Source organism: Panulirus ornatus, chromosome 22 (assembly GCF_036320965.1).
Source record: "Panulirus ornatus isolate Po-2019 chromosome 22, ASM3632096v1, whole genome shotgun sequence".
Lineage (NCBI taxonomy): Eukaryota > Metazoa > Arthropoda > Malacostraca > Decapoda > Palinuridae > Panulirus > Panulirus ornatus.
Genome location: NC_092245.1, coordinates 3,954,734 through 3,968,039, shown reverse-complemented (window position 1 = coordinate 3,968,039; position 13,306 = coordinate 3,954,734). Strand labels below are relative to the sequence as shown.

Below are 13,306 nucleotides of genomic sequence, written 5' to 3'. Positions count from 1 at the left end.
GTGTCAGGTGTGGTCCTGCCCACCATGTGTCAGGTGTGGTCCTGCCCACCATGTGTCAGGTATGGTCCTGCCCACCATGTGTCAGGTGTGGTCCTGCCCACCATGTGTCAGGTGTGGTCCTGCCCACCATGTGTCAGGTGTGGTCCTGCCCACCATGTGTCAGGTGTGGTCCTGCCCACCATGTGTCAGGTATGGTCCTGCCCACCATGTGTCAGGTGTGGTCCTGCCCACCATGTGTCAGGTGTGGTCCTGCCCACCATGTGTCAGGTGTGGTCCTGCCCACCATGTGTCAGGTGTGGTCCTGCCCACCATGTGTCAGGTATGGTCCTGCCCACCATGTGTCAGGTGTGGTCCTGCCCACCATGTGTCAGGTGTGGTCCTGCCCACCATGTGTCAGGTGTGGTCCTGCCCACCATGTGTCAGGTGTGGTCCTGCCCACCATGTATCAGGTGTGGTCCTGCCCACCATGTGTCAGGTGTGGTCCTGCCCACCATGTGTCAGGTGTGGTCCTGCCCACCATGTGTCAGGTATGGTCCTGCCCACCATGTGTCAGGTGTGGTCCTGCCCACCATGTGTCAGGTATGGTCCTGCCCACCATGTGTCAGGTGTGGTCCTGCCCACCATGTGTCAGGTGTGGTCCTGCCCACCATGTGTCAGGTGTGGTCCTGCCCACCATGTGTCAGGTGTGGTCCTGCCCACCATGTGTCCGGGTGTTGTGGCCTCTCCTCACACGACAGACACATATCTCGTGCGGAAGGTGACGTCACCAGTTCGTACTGAATGGATATAGAATACCTCACCACCGTGCACGCCACACCACCTTTTGTTCATCATTACCATCAACTGTTATCATTCAGCCGCTGAGCCCCTCAGTCCTTGGGCCTTCTGTGCACTCTGTATCCTCTTCTGCGCCACTGCCCGCAGGATGGGTGTGAATTTACGATATATTGGCGGTTATCTCACGGCAAAAATCTCTCACGGCAAAAATCGCTGTCACTTGTCTGTCTCTAAGTGGCTTATTGGACTCGTTCAAGGTATGTTTGTAGGACAGTGAAAATATTTTGTTCCCTCGTTGGAGATACGCCAGGTCTCTGTTCACAAACGTCTCTGATGATAACACGTTCAGTTCCCTCCGCAGGGACAAGTTTGATGTGAAACCTGCGATGTAATTGGACATAAGATCTGCTGGTAGCGGGCAGGAAATGACCTGCTCAACCCATATGAAGTACACAAGCAGATAGTATTGTTCATGGACGTGAGTGTAGGTGGGCAGGTGCTGGCTGGGTCGTGGTCCAGACTAACAGGGAAGTGGCTGCCCGTCAGACTCAAGCTGGCGTGGAAGAAAATGCAAACCAGTTACTATCATGGTTTTGTCAGGCGGACGTGCATCAAGGCAGTATTAACCAGGAAGCCTTTCCCCAGACACCATCATCGACCAGACAGTGTGTGGGGGTTCAGTGAGCGAATGGCACTTAGTGTCATATATCCTGTGTCACGACGGAAGACGGAGAGAGTTTGGGGTAATGCTTCTTGAAGATATTTCTGTCGCATTTTCCCTCCACTTTATCTTTTGAAAATAACGTTGTCTATAAGACTAACTGCCGGTGCTAGATTCCTAGATATCATCTTAGTTATCCCGGTATTCTTACTTATTTGTTCCATCAGTGTATTATCTTGAATTTGGCCTCTTGTTTTCTCGGATGAATTAAGCACTTACAGCCTCTCATCTTCATCCACATCCTCAGCTTTGCTGTAATGTGAGTGAAGGTGAACACTTTCACATGATCTTACTACCACTTTCCACACTACGTTATCATGTAAGAAGGATGTGTACGTTCACCAACTCAGGCTCGCTGACGTAAGGCTCCAGGGGACTGTGTGCAGTCTCTCCCACTGGGAGAAGTATCGGTTCATCTCTCTCCTGGTTTAGCTTTTTTGCCATTTAGCTTTAGCTGTGCTGTCTGGGATCACTACCACTATCTCATGTGCCAGACCGCATCACGTGAACAGTTAGCTTGCGTATTTACATGGCTCGTAAGTGTCGTATTTTTACGTATTCCATTGTTAGTTTCTTTAATTCCAAAGAAACTTCGGTGGTAACCCACCTCTGCTGCTCTTTCATCTGGACCCGTTCATGTGTCGCCATACTGTGGTTCCATACACACAAGACTTAGACCATACCGACCCCAGGTTACAGGAGTCTTTCACTCTTTTGCTCTCCACTTCGTCACTCCATTAAAGTTCTTGGGGCACCGCCAAACCTTTTACCCTCACTCCACTCACAGACACGACTTTTCCACTGCCGTCCCTGTTGATTATCACTCCCAAATACATATAAGTCTTTACAACTTTCGGTTTATCTCAATCCAGTTAGCATTACCATAAAACTATATACATCTTTTAGGGCCTACAACTTTGCTATTACTCACATACGGAAAATTTTTGGGCAGCTTCCTCGTACACATTTTACCGAAAGAATTTACCATCTGCTCAACTGCTGATTCGCCCGAGAGAGTAGCATCATCTGCATACAACAGTTGTGGTTGTATTGTAGTCATAACCTTCTACTCTGGTCTTCATATGTGTGGTGCCTCCACATGATCATTACACAGGCATGATGGTGACGATGATGGTGACGGTGATGATGATGATGATGATGATGATGGTGATGATGGTGATGATGATGATGACGGTGATGATGATGATGATGGTGATGATGATGGTGGTGATGATGATGATGGTGATGGTGATGATGATGATGATGATGATGATGATGGTGATGATGATGATGATGATGGTGACGGTGATGATGATGATGATGGTTATGATGATGATCCTGATGTTATGTGTGATCACCCTCATATCGTCATCATGAAGACTCATTGATAACAATCCATCCATCATCACAGGTCTGGACGGCCTGGAATGGTTCTCAGATTTTCATCAGTTTTTTCAGTTTGGTCGATCATGCGCTTTTGGAGATTCATGAATGCCATGTACGAGTCTCCTTCTCAAGAACTCTCGAGATTGTCGTCATGCAGGGAGGTGTTTGGTCGTGGACCTCCATGGTGTAACGGGTTGCGTTGTTGACCATGGACCACCTGTGCTCAAGAGCATACCTTCGAACCTTGGTGACGGCAGTCGGCCCACAGGCGTTGTGTTGTTGTCCCGTCGCGAGAGAGAGACAGTTTTCATGTTATTCTGGGACATTGTTGGTCAATACCTTCCTCCCTCCTGCTCTCGCTAACCCATCATCTACCTCCATCTATCACGTATATATTTTCCGCTCATCTTCTGTTTGGTAATATCTTCTCCATAACACTTTTATACATTCCCAGGCTCGATTCCCCCTCAGCCTGTTTGCGCACTTCTAACATATTTTGCCAATGACTTCGCTACAGTACGAACTACTTCTCCCGCCAATTTTGCTCTCACCAGCAGTTTAGATCTCGCATATTTGTTGTTAAGCCATTTTTATTTTTGCAACTACAATTCCTTCTGTCAGAATAGCTTGTTGGTCTTTAGAAGCGAATACTTTCTTTTACTAAAAATCCTCCCATTTTCTTCTCGGGAAATCAACCCTATTTTTATACAACGTTAGAATAAATTTTGATTTTTCTTGTCATCTTTAATACCAAAATGTCAGAACCTTGTTTACGCTTGGCACTGATCGTCAGTCATGTAGCATGAGGATCAGCGTATAAGGCTTCTCTCTCTCTCTCTCTCTCTCTCTCTCTCTCTCTCTCTCTCTCTCTCTCTCTCTCTCTCTCTCTCTCTCTCCTGGGTTTCAAAATTGGAGGCAAAGTTTCAACAGAGTGGACATCAAAGGGGTGCAGGGTGAGCACAGCCAGGCTTTCGGTGGCTGACGTCTGCCAATTTCATAGTTTAAACGAGACCCCATTTGCGTAAGTCTGATTTCCAGGCTGACGGAGCAGGGTATGCCTGAGCCTCGTCCCTTCCCAAGACTTCAAAGATGAGGTGACGTCAAGCGCTCTCCGCCACGTCAACACGTTAATGAAAGACTGTGTCACACGTGGAAAACACTGTTGTTTTTTTTAGATGGGAGCGTAGCTCCCGCCACCTGCACGGATGAGACACAGCAGAGATCTATCCGTTTCCATGTGGCATATTGTGTGTCTAGTAACCCTCGCATGTTTGTTTTAATCTAATGTTTTAAACTTGACGTATATTACTCTGGCTGCAGTTACTTACATACCTATACGCCAGTGTCACAAAAAAACGAAGCATTTTACTGTAAATATACAAATTTCATGTGACCGAGGAATTCTTTGGGAAAAACTTGGTCCTATTTTCCCCAAGTTAAATGTTACTACAACACTGACACTGCCCAGGACGGTCACACTACCCCCGAGGCTATGACACTACCACGGACAGTCACACTAACCCCAGGACGCTGGCACTGCCAAGGACAGTCACACAACCCCAGAACGCTGGCACTGCCAAGGACAGTCACACTATCCCAGAGACACTGACACTGCCAAGGACAGTCACACTATCCCAGAGACACTGACACTGCCAAGGACAGTCACACAACCCCAGAACGCTGGCACTGCCAAGGACAGTCGCACAACCCCAGAACGCTGGCACTGCCAAGGACAGTCACACTAACCCCAGAGTCACTGACACTGCCAAGGACAGTCACACTATCCCAGAGACACTGACACTGCCAAGGACAGTCACACAACCCCAGAACGCTGGCACTGCCAAGGACAGTCGCACAACCCCAGAACGCTGGCACTGCCAAGGACAGTCACACTAACCCCAGAGTCACTGACACTGCCAAGGACAGTCACACAACCCCAGAGACACTGACACTGCCAAGGACAGTCACACAACCCCAGAGACACTGACACTGCCAAGGACGGTCATATAACCCCAGGACGCCGGCACTGCCAAGGACAGTCACACTATCCCAGTGACACTGACACTGCTAAGGATAGTCACACAACCCCAGGACGCTGGCACTGCCAAGGACAGTCACACTATCCCAGAGACACTGACACTGCCAAGGACAGTCACACAACCCCAGAACGCTGTCACTGCCAAAGACAGTCACACAACCCCAGGACGCTGGCAATGCCAAGGACAGTAACGCTATCCCAGAGACACTGACACTGCCAAGGATGGTCACACAACCCCAGGACGCTGGCACTGCCAAGGACAGTCACACTATCCCAGTGGCACTGACACTGCCAAGGATGGTCACACAACCCCAGGACGCTGGCACTGCCAAGGACAGTCACACAACCCCAGAACGCTGGCTCTACCAAGGACAGTCACACTAACCCCAGAGTCACTGACACTGTCAAGGACAGTCACACAACCCCAGGACGCTGGCACTGCCTCACCGTCATGCCTGTATCAATCATTCCCTGTATGGAGGCAGCCAAGAATGGATGCAGTTTTAGATTTTGTCTTTGCTCAAGAAGAAATGTATTTTAGCTTTTCTTTTTCTTACACAGTTCGTAGTTCCTTGTGCATTTGTTGATTTTCATGTTTTTTTCATGTTTGGTCTGAGGTACGAATTTAATTTGTCAAGTTTTGACTGCACTGGGGAAACAGATGGAGAGCAATTGTGGAGTTTGTGACAAGATTTCCTTCGTGTATGAACGTTCACATTCCTCTTCATACAAACAAGGACAAGTGAAATCCAGTTATAGAAAGTGTAGCGAGCAAGTGTTGAAGACAGTTCCTGTCTAGCACTGATGATGTAGCTACTGTGGGAAGATCTAGTACTGTGGGAAGATCTAGTACTGATGATGTAGGTAGTGTGGGAAGGTCTAGTACTGTGGGAAGATCTAGTACTGATGATGTAGGTAGTGTGGGAAGATCTAGTACTGTGGGAAGATCTAGTACTGATGATGTAGGTAGTGTGGGAAGATCAAACGTAACCTCCACTGTTGTAGCCTTGCACCCGAGGTGTGACTGCTCCATATCTTGACCCCGTCTCTGATGTACCATGTGTGTGACGCAACATTTTGGTGTAGTGACCCCATGACAGGCGTCTATATATGGCAATGATAACCATATGTGTAGTGTTATTAATTATGTTATGTTAGTCTAGGTAGCCATATTATATCTATCTCTGTACCTGACCTTGATAGGCCTGACCAATACCCGAGTGTTTCATTTCCGCATATTCAAGTTATTATCTCATGCCGATATCGCTTTACTAACCAACTAACGCTCTAACTCGCCTCTCTCCTCAGCGAACTCATGACGACTTCTAACACCCGCCGCCTCTATTAACTGCTGTCACTATTAACCGAAGTGAGTATCTCAGTAGCGTAGATAGACTTTAGGTAGTAGATTTGTTGTCGGGTAGATGTTGATTGTTATGTATAATATCATGACCTGGATATGCCTGCCAACTGCAGTGAACGCTGCAGTAAGTAGATACGGTGATGGCCAAGGTGGTGAGAACTGGTGTTAGTGGCAGGATGTACGTGCCAACAGTAGTGAACACTGCAGCGATCAGACCTGCTGGTGACCAAGGTGGTGATAGTGTGTGGTGTCAGTACCTGGATGTTCCCGCCAACGTTTAGGAGGCCTGCAGAAGGTGTGTGTGTGTGTGTGTGTGTGTGTGTGTGTGTGTGTGTGTGTGTGTGTGTGTTGGTGATGGCCAGTGCCAGTACCCAGCCTTTCCCTGGAGCGAGTGTACCATGTAGCCCCACACTAGACAGTAGTAACGGCAGCAGGAGCCACTAGTGAGACGTGGCACATCCCTGGCTACTGATAACTCAGGGAAGATGACAGCGCTGGGAGGGCTGTGGCGGGTCCATTGGAGATCTGTTCTTTCTCATGTCTCTATTGAACATTATGTGACGACCCTTGAGTATCAAGGCCTCCCCACCGACTTAATAAGGTCAAAGGTCGCGTCATTATATTCAAGGGTCCTGTTGTTGTCCCCAGGTTTTTTTTCATAACTTTGAGTCTTCTTAATAACTTTGTTATATGTATATATCTATCTATCTATCTTTCTATCTATTTATCTATCTATCTGTCTATATATATATATATATATATATATATATATATATATATATATATATATATATATATATATATATATTTATATATATATATATATATATATATATATATATATATATATATATATATATTCAGTTATTATACTTTGTCGCTGTCTCCCGCGTTAGCGAGGTAGCGCAAGGAAACAGACTAAAGAATGGCCCAACCAACCCACATACACATGTATATACATACACGTCCACACACGCACATATACATACCTATACATCTCAACGTATACATATATGCACACACAGACATATACATATATACATATATTCATGTACATAATTCATACTGTCTGCCCTTATTCATCCCGTCGCCACCCCGCCACACATGAAATAACAGCCTCCTTCCCCCGCATGTGCGCGAGGTAGCGCCATGAAAAGACAACAAAGGCCACATTCGTTCTTACTCAGTCTCTAGCTGTCATGTATAATGCACCGAAACCACAGCTCCCTTTCCACATCCAGGCCCCACTAAACTTTCCATGGTTTACCCCAGACGCTTCACATGCATATACAGTCGCAGTTTCCCGCATTAGCGAGGTAGTGTTAAGAACAGGGGACTGAGCCTAAGAGGGAAAATCCTCACTTGGCCCCCTTCTCTGTTCCTTCTTTTGGAAAAGTCAAAACTGGAGGAGAGGATTTCCAGCCCCCCGCTCCCTCCCCTTTTAGTCGCCTTTTACGACACGCAGGGAATACATGGGAAGTATTCTTTCTCTTATCCCTAAATTCTTCTTGCTGGAGGTGTCCGATAAGCCTTCAAGGCATTTTGTCACGAAGCATCATTCCCACAGCGGTATATGCGCCACTCTGTAGATCTTGCCTTCCTTCCTCTGCACCACAGACGAGTCGCACATCACTGTGTAAGGCTTCGGTACCGTCAGGTAGATGTCCTCTTGGCAACCATGACCGAGACACGTCATGCACTGACACCCGTCCTCACCGCTGCGTCTCGTGTCGCCCTCGTCAAAAGGCTATGTGCGTCTGAGGGCTGTGGGTGGCTACCAACAGCCTGGTGGACCAGCCACCCAACCTAGCATGCAGCCTGGGCTCTGCCTGGGCTGTGGGGGTAGAGCACCCCTCGAGGACACCTGGGAGGGACTTCAGACTCGTAGTGCATGACACGTCATGCTCTCACTCACGTCTAGAATACATTGATTCAGGTCCTGAAGCTGTTACTCTCTTCATACTGAAACGCCAGAGTTGCCAGCAGGGAACCTGTTGCACCTTCGTCCCACTTGAGTGGTCATGACCTGAAGTAACTCCCTCAGTCCACACTTACCCGAACGTGTTGAAAATACACATGAAAATTTTAGGTTTTCTTTCGCATATTTGACCACCTCCACAGTCCTCCATATTTACCTACAGTCTACAGGAACTATTAACCTCCTGACAAGAAGCAGTGTTGCCTTATGTGGGAGGTGGACCTCATCCGCCCTCAGTTCCCCTTGCATAAGCCATTATAAAGCTGCGTGTCTTATCACTAACTTGGCCTTCATCTCCAGCCTCTCCCCATCTCGCCCGTCATTGAGCATCGTCTCTGCCTTTGTTCCACCGTTCCTTGCATTGTTAATGTTATGATGAGATCCACTGCCATTATACCACTTCCAAGACGGTATGGTTCCTGTGTTCCCTGTTCCCTTCACTACCCACTCACCCGAACATTCTTTTCCAACTCATATATATATATATATATATATATATATATATATATATATATATATATATATATATATGTATGTGAGAAATACTTAGAAAAGCAAATGGATTTGTATGTAGCATTTATGGATCTGGAGAAGGCATATGATAGAGTTGATAGAGATGCTCTGTGGAAGGTATTAAGAATATATGGTGTGGGAGGCAAGTTGTTAGAAGCAGTGAAAAGTTTTTATCGAGGATGTAAGGCATGTGTACGTGTAGGAAGAGAGGAAAGTGATTGGTTCTCAGTGAATGTAGGTTTGCGGCAGGGGTGTGTGATGTCTCCATGGTTGTTTAATTTGTTTATGGATGGGGTTGTTAGGGAGGTGAATGCAAGAGTTTTGGAAAGGGGGCAAGAATGAAGTCTGTTGGGGATGAGAGAGCTTGGGAAGTGAGTCAGATGTTGTTCGCTGATGATACAGCGCTGGTGGCTGATTCATGTGAGAAACTGCAGAAGCTGGTGACTGAGTTTGGTAAAGTGTGTGAAAGAAGAAAGTTAAGAGTAAATGTGAATAAGAGCAAGGTTATTAGGTACAGTAGGGTTGAGGGTCGAGTCAATTGGGAGGTAAGTTTGAATGGAGAAAAACTGGAGGAAGTAAAGTGTTTTAGATATCTGGGAGTGGATCTGGCAGCGGATGGAACCATGGAAGCGGAAGTGGATCATAGGGTGGGGGAGGGGGCGAAAATCCTGGGAGCCTTGAAGAATGTGTGGAAGTCGAGAACATTATCTCGGAAAGCAAAAATGGGTATGTTTGAAGGAATAGTGGTTCCAACAATGTTGTATGGTTGCGAGGCGTGGGCTATGGATAGAGTTGTGCGCAGGAGGATGGATGTGCTGGAAATGAGATGTTTGAGGACAATGTGTGGTGTGAGGTGGTTTGATCGAGTAAGTAACGTAATGGTTAGAGAGATGTGTGGAAATAAAAAGAGCGTGGTTGAGAGAGCAGAAGAGGGTGTTTTGAAATGGTTTGGGCACATGGAGAGAATGAGTGAGGAAAGATTGACCAAGAGGATATATGTGTCGGAGGTGGAGGGAACGAGGAGAAGTGGGAGACCAAATTGGAGGTGGAAAGATGGAGTGAAAAAGATTTTGTGTGATCGGGGCCTGAACATGCAGGAGGGTGAAAGGAGGGCAAGGAATAGAGTGAATTGGAACGATGTGGTATACCGGGTTTGACGTGCTGTCAGTGGATTGAATCAGGGCATGTGAAGCGTCTGGGGTAAACCATGGAAAGCTGTGTAGGTATGTATATTTGCGTGTGTGGACGTATGTATATACATGTGTATGGGGGTGGGCTGGGCCATGTCTTTCGTCTGTTTCCTTGCGCTACCTCGCAAACGCGGGAGACAGCGACAAAAATATATATATATATATATATATATATATATATATATATATATATATATATATATATATATATATATATATATATATATTTTATTTATTTATTTATTTATGTATTTATTTATTCATTTATTTATTATACTTTGTCGCTGTTTCCCGCGTTAGCGAGGTAGCGCAAGGAAACAGACGAAAGAATGGCCCAACCTACCCACATGCACATGTATATGCATACACGCCCACACACGCACATATACATTTCAACGTTTACATATATATACATACACAGACATATACATATATACACATGTACATAGTTAATACTTTCTGCCTTTATTCATTCCCGTCGCCACCCCGTCACACATGAAATGACAATCCCCCTCCCCCCGCACGCGTGCGAGGTAGCGCTAGGAAAAGACAACAAAGGCCACATTCGTTCACACTCAGTCTCTAGCTGTCATGTATGATGCACCGAAACCACAGCTCCCTTTCCACATCCAGGCTCCACAAAACTTTCCATAGTTTACCCCAAACGCTTCACATGCCCTGGTTCAATCCATTGACAGCACGTCGACCCCGGTATACCACATCGTTCCAATTCACTCTATTCCTTGCACGCCTTTCACCCTCCTGCATGTTCAGGCCCCGATCACTCAAAATCTTTTTCACTCCATCTTTCCACCTCCAATTTGGCCTCCCACTTCTCTTTCCCTCCACCTCTGACACATATATCCTCTTTGTCAATCTTTCCTCACTCATTCTCTCCATGTGACCAAACCATTTCAGAGACCCCTATTGCAGTGACTACTAAAGCTTCAGTGCTGTGCTGCAGTCAGTAGCTGGGAAAGGATGGACTCCTTTTGAGTGAGAAATGTTTCGGTGAGATTATACTCTGATGATACACCTTCACCGAGGGGTGACCTATCACTTGCGGAGAGAGAGAGAGAGAGAGAGAGAGAGAGAGAGAGAGAGAGAGAGAGAGAGAGAGAGAGAGAGAGAGAGAGGGGGGGGGGGGGGGGGGGAGAGGCTATCGCCGCCTTACTATACACTACATGCACCACCGCCTTATGTACACTACCTGCAGACCACCGTCTTACTGTACACTACCTGCAGACCACCGTCTTACTGTACACTACCTACTGTCTGCCTTTGACCATGCTACCTGCCCCGTCTCATATGTTCTCATGACAATATTCCTTTTCGCCGAAACGTTTAAGTCCTTATGACCCCCTCGCTTACTGGATCCGTCACCTCTCCCCTACACCCTTACCTCACCCCTCCCTTACACTAGCACGTCACCTCTTCCCTACACTCGTACCTCATCCCTCCCTTACACTGGCACGTTACCTCCCCCTACACCCGTACCTCACCCCTCCCTTACACTAGCACGTTACCTCCCCCCCTACACCCGTACCTCACCCCTCCCTTACACTAGCACGTTACCTCCCCCCCCCTACACCCGTACCTCACCCCTCCCTTACACTAGCACGTTACCTCCCCCCCCCTACACCCGTACCTCACCCCTCCCTTACACTAGCACGTTACCTCCCCCCTACACTCGTACCTCACCCCTCTCTTACACTAGCACGTTACCTCCCCCCCCTACACCCGTACCTCACCCTTCTCTTACACTAGCATGTTACCTCCCCCCCCCCTACACCCGTACCTCACCCCTCCCTTACACTAGCACGGTACCTCCCCCCCCTACACCCGTACCTCACCCCTCCCTTACACTAGCACGTTACCTCCCCCCCTACACCCGTACCTCACCCTTCTCTTACACTAGCACGTTACCTCCCCCCTACTCTCGTACCTCACCCTTCTCTTCCGTACAACTGTACATCAACCCGTCTCTTGCGCTTGTACGTACCTTTTTCCTTACGGATGCCTCACCATGTTGTTAGAGGTCCTCTACCCCCACAACTGGATCTGGGATCTGACTTTATCTAACTTATATCTTATAAGGATGTTGGAGGTCCTCCACACCCACAGTTGGGTCTAGGACCTGACCGTATCTGACGTATATCTTATACTAGTGTTGGGGTTCCTCTACCCCAACAGTTCGGTCTTGGGCCATATCTCATTTTATATATATCTTTAGATTGCTCCCGAGGTCTACTACCTACACAGTTTGGTTTAGGACCAAGCTGCAGTTATGCTCCCATGCTCATTCGAGCTATTCCAGGCCTCAGTCCGCATCCATCACATCCAGGCTGGTACACAACATGGGTATTTATTTGGATCATAGTCAGGTTTCTCCACGCGTATCCCATCTCACCAGTACAGGAAAAATTGACTATTTTTCGTGTGTATCGTCCGCCCGTCCACCACACCTGTTCCTCACCTCCCCTGATAGTGTCTGCAGTGCATTATTGAAAGGTATATTAGCGTCCTGAAATGTATTGGCAATGTATATGATTTGACAGAGAAGTATTGTATTATCATTAGGTTTGTCGGTATTTCTTACTTGATTGTTTTTATGTATATGTGTTCTAGTGGACTGGCTTCCATCACGTATTGTCCTCTGTCCAACTGTCGGGTGACAGTGTGTGTGATTGTTCATCCGTTCGTCCGTTCCCTCTGTCATTCCTCCGTATGCCCTACGTGACCTCTCGTGGATCCCGGTGCTGTATCATACGTCTAGATCAGCCTCGGCAGGTCTCTATGATAGTGTAAGGTGTCTGATGCTCGCATAGTTCATGAATTTACCCAGAAAGACAAGGTCAGGTTTGACAGGCATCGCTATACCTGCTGCTCATTTCGTTCTCCTCATTCATCCATATCTTACGTTCATTTCTCATGCATGGTTTCTTTAGCTTGTTGCTTTCACTTCCTCCTCATTTATCCACACTGGTAGACCCATTTATATAACTGGAGTGGTTTGGTATACAGATGGTGACGTGATGTCTGAGGGCTGAACCAGGGCATGTGAAGTGGTTGGAGGGATCGCGAGACGGTGTGTGGGGCTGGGCTGTGTGTGTGTGGACTGGGGCTCTGGGTGTGGTGCATCGTCCATGGGAAAGTTAGTGGATGTGACACAAGTGAGGATGTTCGTCATCTCTTCCCAGCACGAACCTTATTAACGCCGGATTACATGAACAGGAGAGACAGCGGGAGACAGCGGGAGACAGCGACAAAGCAGAATAAATAAATGATAACTATATTTATTATACTTTATCGGTGTCTCCCGCGTTAGCGAGGTGCCGCA

General features: G+C 47.3%; 1 long non-coding RNA gene across 1 annotated transcript in view; it reads left to right on the top strand.

Annotated features, from left to right (window-relative positions):
- LOC139756500 (uncharacterized) overlaps positions 1–13,306 on the top strand; it is a 684,713-nt gene that overhangs the window by 116,781 nt on the left and 554,626 nt on the right. The gene's annotated exons all lie outside the window — the stretch shown is intronic.